The sequence below is a fragment of the Marmota monax genome, unplaced genomic scaffold (genome assembly GCF_021218885.2).
Source record: "Marmota monax isolate L192 unplaced genomic scaffold, Marmota_monax_Labrador192_F-V1.1 WCK01_AAM20220418_F8-fsc00055, whole genome shotgun sequence".
Lineage (NCBI taxonomy): Eukaryota > Metazoa > Chordata > Mammalia > Rodentia > Sciuridae > Marmota > Marmota monax.
This window is the reverse complement of record NW_026695205.1, coordinates 13,171,825-13,184,661: the sequence shown is the minus strand read 5'-3', so window position 1 is coordinate 13,184,661 and position 12,837 is coordinate 13,171,825. Positions and strand designations below refer to the sequence as shown.

The 12,837-nt window shown below is 34.6% G+C and overlaps 1 long non-coding RNA gene across 5 annotated transcripts in view; it reads right to left on the bottom strand.

The window, feature by feature from the left end:
• Positions 1-694: 694 nt before the first annotated feature.
• The window catches only part of LOC124083401 (uncharacterized), a 42,323-nt gene continuing 30,180 nt past the window's right edge, over positions 695-12,837 (bottom strand). For 3 of the 5 annotated variants that reach the window (XR_009225473.1, XR_009225474.1, XR_009225475.1), the window contains exons 10-11: positions 11,000-11,114; positions 695-1,037 (exon numbers count right to left, since the gene is read on the bottom strand). This is a non-coding gene — a long non-coding RNA (uncharacterized LOC124083401). The remainder of the gene's footprint in view (positions 1,038-10,999; positions 11,115-12,837) is intronic. The other 2 variants (XR_006848718.2, XR_009225476.1) reach the window with 1 other exon arrangement.

Genomic DNA, 12,837 nt, shown 5'->3' with positions numbered 1-12,837 from the left:
TATATTAATATAATACACAGGGAATTTACAATATTAGTTTTATGGGTTATATTATTATTAAAAGTTATGGATGTTATATTATTATTAAAGTCACAGGGTAGTTGGTCTGGGGTTGTGGCTCATTTGTAGAGTGCCTGCCTAGCACATGTGAGGCACTGAGTTCAATCCTCAGCACCACATTAAAAAACATAAATAAAGTAAAGGAATTGTGTCCATCAACAACTAAAACAATATTTTAAAAAAATTCACAGGGTAGCTATTATATAGTTTTTTATGTCACAGTATGAATATTATATTAATATTTAAGGCCATAGGCAAGCTAATATATTGCTTTAGGTGGTATATGTGAATATCATATTAGTATTAAAGGTCACAGGCAAATATTTTATTAGTTTTAGATGCTAGTTTATCAATATCATATTAATATTAAGGGTCCTTGGCAAATGTTATAATTTGGATATCATATTAGTTCTAAAAGCCACAGGGCAGCTATTATATTAGTTTTAGATGCTATAATATGGATATTGTATTAAAATGAAAGACCACAGGAAAGGTATGTGATTAGTTTTAGGTCCATAGTATGGATATAATATTAACACTAAATTACACATTTCAGCTACTATGTCAGTTTTTGATGCCTTAATATGGATACCATATTAGTTATACAGTCCACAAAAGAGCTATTATATTCATTATAATTTCATAGTATGGTATGTTTGTATTAAAAGGTCACAGGCAGCTCTTCAGTTTTAAAACTAATATTATGTCCACATTATAGCATGTAAAACTGATATAACAGCTTCCCTTTGGCCTTAATTGTAAGGGTTCTGTGTTTGGGACTGGGGTCTCTGATGGCTTCATGAATGTGGCATACTTGGTGGCTAGGAAGTTTCTGTGCAAAGATGTGGAATGCCTGGATGCTAGGAAAACTTCTGTGCAAAGACACGGGATGCCTACCTGCTATAGCAATGTCCTGCATTAGAAGGCTTTGTGCTGGAGTCTTATCAGCTTTGGCCTTGATCTCAGGCACACAGCTCCTGGGAATAAAGAAACACTCTTGTTATACAATAAAAATGTTTCACCAAGCTCCCATGCTCCTGGACCTGTCCATCTAACAGTAACTGTAAACAACAAACTTTATTGATAGCTACACAAAGCTTCTAACATTGCATATTGTAACTGTAGAATGTAACTGAGGAATAAGCTGCATAACGATGCTAACTCTATAACCTTCCAAATAACACAATAAACAATAGTATATTACTGATGCCAATGACCTAATGCAACCTATTGATATAAATAAAGCTGGCAGCTTGACCATTCTGCCATTCTGACTCTGCATCTTCTCTCTATGTCTCTTTTTATTTTCCTTACATTTAATATTAATATCCATACAGTGATCTATAAAAGTAATATAATAGCTACCCTGTGACCACATTATTGATACTACATTAATATCAGAGGCCACAGAGAAGCTATAATATTAGTTTTACTTGCATTATTATGGATATCATAGTAGTATTAAAGGCCATTGCAGGTATTATCTAAGTTTTGGATGCTATAGTATTTATATCATAATATGATTAAATGCCACAGGGTAACTATTAATTTTAGATGCTATATTACTGATATAAGAGGCCAAAGGGCCACTATTATATTATTTCTAGATAGTACAGTATTGTTTTTGTAAGCTTTTTTGCCATTGTGTCAAAAATTCCTGACAAGAACAATTTTTAGAGAATTAAAATTTTATTTGACACTTATATTTTCCATGTCTCAGTCCATAGAAGACCAACTCCACAGCTCTTGACCAAATGATATAGAGGTAGGAAGCAAATCAGAACATGGCAAAGAGGAAGCAGATAGAGAGTTATGCTCACCAGAGACAAATATATACTCCAAAGAAATGCCCCCAGTGACCCACCTTCTCCAGCTACACACTACCTTCCTACAGTTACCATCCAGTTAAACACTATCAGTGGATTAATGCACTCACTAGGTTAAGGCTCTCATAACCAAATAATTTCACCTTTAAATCTTTCTTGCCTTTTCTCACACACGAGTTTTAGAGTAACACTTCATATCTAAACCATAACATTCTGCCCTTGGCCCCCAAAAGTTCATGTCCATCTCATGATGCAAAATACATTGAGTTCATATCCAGGAGTCCACATGTTCTTAACAGTTCCAGTATTCCCTAAAAGTCTAAGTCCAAAACCTCTTCTGAAACTTAAGGAAAACTCAGCATGAGACCCCATAAAAATCAAAGCAAGCTATATAATCCAATATATAATGGCATGGATTAAACATTTCCATTCTACAAGTGATAAATAGGGACATAGAAAGAAGAGATGGGACCAAAACAAGACCAAAATCCAGCTGGGCAAACAAGATCTGTAGTTCCACATCAAGCATATTTGGGGCAAATAACATTGTGATATTCTCTCCAAAGGACTTGTGCATCTCCACTCCTATGGCTTTGTTAATAGCGGTCCACATGGCCTAGCTTGACTTGTGTTTGTTCAATTCCTATGGGTTTCCTTGGAAAATGATCCATGTTACTAGCATCTCTTAATCTCAGGAGTCCCCACTATAGTTTTCTTCATCCTCTCAGGGGCTGCCTGATGGTATTCCAACTCTAATACATTTTTCCTGACCTCCCAGGTTGTCCTTTGAAATCACAGCGGGAGCCTCCATGACCCCCTAATGCCAATGTCTTGCAAACTTAAAAAACCAGCACCATGTAGTTGATACCAAGATCTGCCACCATCTCAAGCAGTAGACAAACCTCCTAAAACCATGACTACAGCAACCTCTGAGTGCCTGGGCAGCTAAGCATGGTGAAATAACCTCTTAGGCCTCTCTCTTCAATCATGGTGCCTCACTGATCTCTTCTCAAAGGAATTTTTATTTTTAAAACTTTGAGCAAGGCAAGATGGTGCCTGACTGTAATCCCAGCAGCTTAGTAGGCTGAGGCAAGAGGATTGCAAGTTCAAAGTCAGCCTCAGCAATTTAGCAAGGCCCTGAGCAACTCAATGAGATCCTGTCTCTAAATAAAATATTTAAAAAGGCTGAGGATGTGACTCAGTGGTTAAGTACCTCTGGGTTCAATTTCTGGTACAAAAAAAAAAAAAAGAAAAGAAAAATTAAATCTTTGAGCCTGAAACTGGGGTGGTTTTGCCAATTTCTGAGATGCACTCAAGTCTTCTTTCCTATTGTCTCTGGGCAAAGTATTTAGCATCTCTTTAGTGGTCATGATGTTTTAACAATCACACCTTCCTAAGCTCCAGTTTGACTCACACATTTAATTTGACTCTGAACAAATTAAAAGGTGTTCTTTTTTTAAAGATGGACACAATATCTTTATTTTATTTTATTATCTTATGTGGTGCTGAGAATCAAACCCATTGCCTCACATGTGCAAGGCAAATGCTCTACCACTGAGGTATAAATCCAGCTCCTACAGATATCATATTATTATTAAAGGCCATGTGGCAGCTACTATATTTGTAATAGATGCAAAATATGGTTATCACATTAGTATTAAAGGCCAATAGGACATATATTATATATATTAATATGGTATAGTATGAATAGTTCATTTATATTAAAGACCACAGGGCATCTATCATATTAGTTTTAGAATCTATAATATAGACAGTATATTAAGGAGAAGACAGCTATTACATTTGTTTTACATGCTATAGTATGGATATCACATTATTATTATTTTTAATATTTTTAGGTTTTGATGCACTTTATTTATTTATTTATATGTGGTGTTGAGGAATGAATCCAGCACCTCACACATGCTAGGCAAACAGTCTACTACTGAGCTACAACCCCAGCCCCTGAATATCACATTATTATTAAAGACCATAGGGAAGCTATTATGTCATGCTTACATGGTATAATATCAACATCATATTAATATAAAGGGCACTAGAACACGTATTTGATTACTTTTATTATTTTTAGATGCTATAGTACATATATTAATATTAAAGGCCTCAGGGAAGTTATTAATTTTTTATGTTAAATATGAATATTACATTAATAAAAAAATAGATGCTACAATATTAATGTTATATCAATTAAAGGCAAAAAGGTAGTTGTATTTAGTTTTAGATGCTATACTAGGATATCACAGTAATATTAAAGGCCACAGTATAGCTATTATATTAGCTTTAGATGCTATAGTATGGGTATTATAATAGTATTAAAGACCACATGGCAGCAATTGCTTTAGCTTTAGATTATATAATGTGAATAATATATTAATTTTAATCAACAATGGACTGCCAGTATATTAGTTTTGAATGCTATAGTATGATATCATATTAGCATCAAAGGCCACAGAATAGATATTACTTTTAGATCAATAGTATGAATATCGTAGAAATATTAAAAGTGACAGTGCAGCTATTAAATCAATTTCAGAAGGCACACTATGAATATAATAATAGTATTAGAGGCTATAAGACACCTATTGTTTTAGTAAGGATTCTACACTAGGGATATCATATTAGCATAAAACACCACTGTGTAGTTTTTTAAATTATTTTCAGATGCTACAATATGGATATTATATGAGTATTAAAGGCAATAAAACAGCTCTTATATCAGTTTTAGATGCCACATGTATATCACAATAGAATTAAAAGCCACAGGGCTGCTATTATATCCATTTTCAATGCAATGCTATGGTTACATTAATACAAAAGGCCACAGAGAAGCTATAATATTCATTTTCAATACTATAATATAGATATAATAATAGTATTAAATACCATTATGCAGCTATTATATTTTATTTATTTACTTATTTATTTATTTATTTATTTATCAGGGATTGAACTCAGGTGCACTTGACCACTGAGCAACATCATCAGCCCTATTTTGTAGCTTGTTTAGAGACAGGGTCTCACTGAGTTGCTTAATGCCTCACAGTGGCTGAGGCTGGCTTTGAACTCACAATTCTCCTGTCTCAGCCTCCCAAACCACTGGGATTACAGGCATGTACCACTGAGCCTGGCTTATAATGTTCTTAAATGCTTTAGTAAGGATGTCATATTACCTGTGAAATGCACATTGCAGATATTATATCAGCTTTGGACACTATATAATGGATATCATATAAATATTAAAGGCAGCTATCATATCAATTTTACATGCTGTAATAAGAACGTCATATTACTAATAAAGCCACAGGGAAGCTACTCTATCAGTTTTTAATGATCTAACATGAATATAATATCAGTATTAAAGACCACATGGTAGCTATTATATCACTTTTAGATGTAATTGTAAGAACATTACATTAGTATTAAAAGCTACAAAGATGTTATACTATATTTAGATGCTATGGTAAATATATAGGAATTAAAGGTCATAAGAGAACAATTATATTAGTTTAGATGCTATAATATGAATATCATAACAGTACAAAGGTAAGAGGACTGCTTTTAGATCATTAATAGATGCTATGATATGGATATCAGATTAGTACTAAACGCCATAGGGCAGGAATTATATTCATATAATTGCTATAAATGAACTTTATGTAATATTAAAAGGCCACAGGAGAATTATTATTTTAGTATTAGGGGTCACAGTATTGATACTGAATTAGTATTAAAGGCCATAGGGCATCTATTATATTAGCATTAGATGCTATTGAATGGATATTAATATGAACAGCCACAAAGAGCTATAATATTCCATTAACAGGCCACAGTATGGATAAAATATTAATGGCAAATGCACAGGATGCACAAGGATGCTCTTTCAGTATTTTGAGATGTTGTAGTATACATATTACATTAATATTAAAGCTCCAAAGTTCAGTTATTATATTAGTTTTATATGCTATGTGATGACTATCTTATTAGTATAAGGAATTATATTAGTTTAGGTACTATACTTTGGATAACAGATTACTATTTTTTTTTAAAGAGAGAAGGAAAGAGAGGAGAGAGAGAGAGAGGAAGAGAGAGAATTTTTAATATTTATTATTTATTATTTATTTTTCAGTTTTCAGTGGACACAACTGAAATCTTTATAAAATAATATGTGGTGCTGAGGATCGAGCCCAGTGCCAGGTTAGTGCATTACCACTTGAGCCACATCCCCAGCCCAAGAGATTACTATTAAATGCCAGAGGTCAGCTATTATGTTAACTTTATATGCTATCATATGGATATGCTATATTATAAGGTTTATTGCTATCATATGGATATTTCACTTAAAATGACAAGAAGCCTATTTTATTAGTTTTAGAGTGCATAATATGGATAAATTATTAATGTTAAATGCCACAGTCTAGCTATTAGATTAGTTTTAGGAGTTATAGTTTGGGTATCATATTACCTATAAGAGCCACAGGGCTAATATTTTATCAGTTTTAGATGCTACTATGGGTATCATATAAATATTAAGACCAAAGAGCAACTATTATATCAAGTTAAGATGCTATAATAAGGATGTCTATTGATATTAAAGGATACAGAGCAGCTATTATATCAATTTTAGATGCAATATTATGTATTACATTAGCTTTAAGGGCCACAGGGAAGATATTATATTAGATTGAAATGTTATAATAGGGATATTACTTTAGTATAAAAGGCTATAGGGAGGCTATAATGTTAGTTTTGGATGTTATGGCATGAATATTATATTAACAATAAATGTCACAGGGAAACTATTATATATCAGTTTTAGATGTTACACTCTTAATATCATATTAGTATTAAAGGCATCAGGGCAACTATTGTATTTGTTTTAGATCTATGACATGTATGTTATTATTTCAGTCATCTTTTTCACTGCTTTGACCAAAGGACCTGACAAGAACAATTTTAAAGGAGGAAAAGTTCATTTAGGGGCTCACAGTTTCAGAGATCTCAGCCAATAGATGGCCAACTCTATTCCTTGGGGCTTAAGGTGGGGCAGAAGAATGTGGTGAAGGAAAGTGGTGATCAGGAAGCAGAGAACCTAAGCTCAGCTCATCAAATATGTACCCCAAAGGCACAGCCTCAATGACCCACCTACTCCAGCTACACACTATCAGCCTGCAGTTACCACTCAGTTAATTCCTTCAGAGGATTACTAATTTGGGTTAAGGCTCTCATAACCCATCATTTCACCTTTAAACTTCCTTAAATTGTCTCACACATGAGCATATCCAAACCAATTATTTGGTATTAAGGCCACAGTGCATCTATTATTTTAAATGCTGCAGTATGGATATTATATTAATATTAAAGGCCACAGGGTAGCTAATATATTTTATTAGCTTTGGATACTATAGGATGGATATCATATAAATATCAAAGGCCACAGGACAACTGTTGCATCAGTTTCAGATGTTCCAATATGAATATCATATTAAAATTAAACACTTCAGGTCAATAATTATGTACTATTAGATACTCAAGTATGGATATCATGTTAGCATTAAAGTCAACATGGCAGTATATTGATTTTAACACTATCCTATAAATATCATATTAGTTTAATGGCCACAAAGCTGATATTATATTAGTTTAAGGTGATACAATATCATATTAATACTATAGGACCTATTTACCAGTTTTATATGAAGCACGTATTTATCAGTTTTATATTTATAATATGTATATTAAATGAATATTAAATTTCATAAGAAACTTATTAAATTGGCTTCACAGGTTATGGGAATGATGTAACATTAATATTAAAGGCCACAGGACATCTATTACATCAGTTTTGGAGGCTATAATATTAGTATCAAAAGCTACAGGGGAGCTATTAGTTTAATATGCTTTAGTATGGATGTCACTTAGTATTAAATTCTATTGCACAGCTACTTACTTGTTTTAGATATTATAGTTTGCATCTATTAGTAATAAAGACCTCCAATATCAGGTTTTTTTGCTATAATATGGAAATCATATTAATACTGAAGGCCACAGAACAGTTATTTAATCAGTTTTCCATGCTATAGTATGAATAAAAAAACAGTAATAAAGGCCACAAGACAGCTATTGTATTAAATTTAGAGGTCAAAGTATGAATATTATGATATTAAAGTCTAGAGGGCAGGTATCATATTAGTTTTGAATGCTATACTATCAATATTAAAGGACACAAGGATGTTATAACATTAGTTTTTCATGGTATATTATATTAGCACTAAAGGCCACAGAGCAGTTATTACTTTAGTTTTAAAGAGCACAATATGTTTATCATATTACATATCATATTAAAGGGCCCAGGCAGCTACTATATTAAGTTGAGGAGCTACGGTATGGATATCATATTAGTATTAAAGTCCACAACATATCTATTATACTAGTTTTAAATCCAACAGTATGGATATAATATTTGTCCTAAGGACACAGGACATATGTAATATTAATTTAAGATGCTATATTATGGATATAATATTAATATTTAAAGCCAGAAATCATCTATTATACAATATATGCTATTATATGGATATTATAGTAAGATTAAAAGACACAAATCATCTATTATGTTAGTTTGAGTTGCAGTAGCATGGATATCATATTGGTATTTAAAGCCACAGTGCCACTATTTTATTAGTATTGGATATACTGTAGCACAGATATCATATTAATATAAAAGCCACTGGGAAGCTATTATATTAATTTTGATGCTATACTATAAAAATTGTAATAGGTTTAAAGTTACAGGGCAGCTACTATATTAGTTTTAGATATAAATTAGCTATTATATCAGTTTCAGAGGCTACAGTACAAATATGTTAGTATTAAAGTGAACAGGTTAGATATTATATTGGCATATAAATGTCATAGGGAAGCTACTAAATTAGTTCAATATGCTATAATATTGACATTGCATTGATATGGAAGACCACAATTCAGCTATTGTATCAGCTTTAAATACTGTAGTATGAATACCTATTAACATTAAAGGCCACAGGGCACTATTATTCTAGTTTTAGAAGCTTTGGTATGGATATTTTATCGTTATTATAGATTACAGGCAGCCATTTCATCAGATTTAGATCAACAGTATATTTTATTAATATTAAAGTTTTATATTCTGTTATAATTATTATATGACTATGAAATTCTACAAGGCTGCTGTATTATCAGTTTTTGGTGCTATAGTATGTATGCACTATCAGTATTAAAACATCACTTGAAGCTATTACATTAATTTCAGAGGCCACAGTTTTTATCTCAATATTAAAGGCTACAAGGCAGCTATTATGCCAGTTTTAGATGCTACAGTATGGATATTATGTTAATATTACAGGTCACAGAGCAGCTATTATATTAGTTTTTGGAAGGTATAGTATGGACATCTTTAATATTAAACACAACAGGCACCTATTAGTATTAGGTACTATAGCATGGATATTATTAGTATTAAAGACCACAGGGAAGCTATTATAATATTTTCTAGGTACCATAGAGCATATCATATTACTCTTGAAGGCAAAAAGGAAGCTATTTTATTTATTTTAGAGTCTACAGTATGAATATAATATTAGAATAAAAGGCTACATGGAGACTATAATGATGCTACATATGGATAAAATTAGTATTAAAAGCCTACAGGACAGCTTTTCTGTTAGTTTCAGAGGACAAAGTATTGATATTATACTAAAATCAAAGGCTACAGGGCAGCCATTATATTAGTTTTAGATGCTATAGTATGGCTATCATATGACATTTATAGGACACAGGGCACATATTTTATTACTTTTAGATGCTATACTGTGGATATTAGTAGTAAGGACCAAAATTCAGATATTATATAAAATTCAAAGTATGTGGGCTGGGGTTGTAGCTCAGTGATAGAGAACTCACCTAGCATGTGTGAGGTGCTAGGTTTGAGCCTCAGCACCACATAAAAATAAATAAATGAAAATGAAGGCATTGTGTCCAACTACAACTAAAAAAATTTTTTTTAAAACTTCAAAGTATATGCCCCTTTTACATATTTCATGTTGAAGTAATAACATATGTTAACTTATTATATTTTTATGCTGTCACTAGGTTCTAGGTTTTCCTTCTTAAAACGTGATCACTACAGAGGAAAAAAATGACATTTTGGAGATTTTATTTCAACTCATGATTTAACTTTCCTGAGTGACTTTATAAAAAATGTCTCTATTTTATTTCTATGCATACATTTTAGCAGCAATATAATCAAATATTTGTCACTGGGACAAACAGTCAGAGAACATCCATTTCCTCCAAGACCTCTACAGGAAGTGGTGAGACAAGAGAAGCAGAGGTGTCAGATCAGTCCCGGAGTGATATTAGATGCTGCTGTGTTGTGGGAAACTCTACCTTTTAGAAATCACAGGGAGCTATGGATGCCCAAACTCTTGCATGAGTATAAATCTAGTTGAAATTCTAAGTAATCTTATTGTCACTAGCTCATCATGAAGCTAATGATAACTAAAGGATCTATGGGGCTGGGGATGTAGATCAGTGGTAGAAAGATTTCCTAGCATGCAGGAAGCCCCAGAAACACAAAAGGAAAAAAAAAAGAATTTGTGTAATCAAATAGAAAATGAATAATTATTCCTCTTAAGGAAACATGTTGGACCTAAAACACTTGAGACTCTCAGAATCAAAATTCTCTCAATCATAAGCAAAGTAAGGTAAAAGTAATTTTAAAAATATTCCTTATAAAAAAATAGAAGTCCACAGAATTAAAAATTCTATAAAGGGCTAGAATGTGGTGCAAAGGCAGAGCATTTGCCTGGCATGTGTCAGGCCCTGGGTTCAATCCTCAGCACCACATATAAATAAACAAAATAAATAAATAAAATAAAAAGATCCACTGACAACTAAAAAAAATATTTTAAAATTTCTATAGAAAACTGAAAGAATATTAATCAAAAATTGAATTAGAAACACCTACTGCACAGAACTGGAGACCTGGAGGCCATGGGGAATTACATTACAAAATAACTCTGAAATAAGAAAATGAAACAATTAGCATACAAAACCTTGGACTGGTACTTAGAGTTCCCCCACTGGATAGGATCCTGGGATCATCAGGGCTCAAGGCTGACTGTCATCTGCCCTTTAACAAATTCTGATTTTATTTCAAATGTTCATGATCTACAGAGAAAATTAAAAAAGAGAAAAGTGACATTTCTAAAGTTATTTTATGGTATATCGCATTCTGATTCAGTCAAGATAATTCATCCAATGCAGGATGTCAGTGTTTACACAACGGACATTATTTGTGCACCATTACAAATATACTGCCAATTAGCACAGCAGCAAGGGAGCTGCTCATCCTAGACTAGAAGGAACAGAGTCTGGAGGAGGTGGAGGGAATGTCAGGAGGAGGAGGGGGCCTGGAAGATGGGTGGGGTCTGGAGAAGAGGCAGGGTCTTAAAGAGGAAGATGATTGGGCTGGAGTTATGGCTCCGTGGTAGAGGGCTTGCCTAGCATGTGTGAGGCACTGGGTTCAAACATTAGCACCACATAAAAATAAATAAACAAAATAAAGGCATTGTGTCCACGTGCAATTAAAAAAAAAGAGGAGGACGGTGAGGTCTGGAGGAGGGGCAGGACAGGAAGAAGGGAAAAATCTGGAGGAGAAACGGTCTGAAGGAGAGGGATAATGAGCTACAAGGGGGCAGGGCCTGGCAGATGGGTGAGACCTGAGGGAGGGACAGGCCCTAGAACATGAGTAGGATGTAGAGAGGCAGGGTAGGAAGGAGGGGGAAGGTGGTTCAGGAGGACAGGCAGGGCCAAAGAATATGGGTGGGGTCTGGAGAAGAGGCAGGACCCACGAGGGTCCCTTAGCAAGAGGGTCCTGGAGGGGTGGCTTTTTGCTAATTAAACTCTCCACCAAAATAAAAATGTGTGGCAGTGGTAGCTCAGTGGTAGAGTGCTTGCCTAGCATGTGTGAGGCACTGGGTTTGATCCTCAGCACCACATAAAAATAAATAAAATAAATGTATTGTGCCCTTCTACAACTAAAAAAAAAATTGGACAAAACTAAGCAAAGATTAAAGAAAAAATGTGGTTCATTATTAAAAATACAGGGGATGTATTTTTAATAAATTCTGGCTTTGTTAGAAGTAATATATTTAAACCTAAGTGGCTCAGAAGGCTGAGGCAGAAGGATCTTGAGTTCAAAACCAGTCTCAACAAAAGCAAGGCACGAAGCAACTCAGTGAAACCCTATCTCTATAATACAAAATAGAGCTGCCCCACACCAGGCATCTCCCTCAGGCTGCTCTGAGGAGAATGGAACACCAGGTGTCCCTAGAGACACGAACCACAAGGCTCCCCACACCAGGAGTCTTCCTCAGACAACTCTGAAGAGAAAGGAACCCCGGGCGTCACTAGAGACGTGACCCAAGAGAGTCCCCACACTGGCATCTCCTCCAGACGGCTCTGAGGAGAAGGGAACCCCAGGCCTACTTAGAGACATGACCTGTGAGGGTTCCCAACCCTGGTATCTCCCTCAGGAAACCCTAGAAACATGCCACACGAGGATCCCCAAGACAGGTGTCCCCCTTAGGCTGCTCTGAGGACAAAGAAACCCCAGGCATTCCTAGAGCCATGACTCACGAAGTCTCTAAGCCAAGAGTCCGCTGAGGCTTCTCTGAGGAGAAGGAAGCTCTGGGAGTCCCTGGAGGCATGACCCACGAGGGTCCCCAACCTGGGTGTCTCTCTCTCAATCTGCTCTGAGAAGGGAGCTCTGCCCCTCTCTGTGGAGTGACCCAACACTCCAGTGAACTGGGGCTCTCCAGGGTTGGTCCTGAGTGGGAAGCCAGCTCTCCTCACTCTCAGGGAGGCAGCATTAAAGATGGCGGCGAGGCCC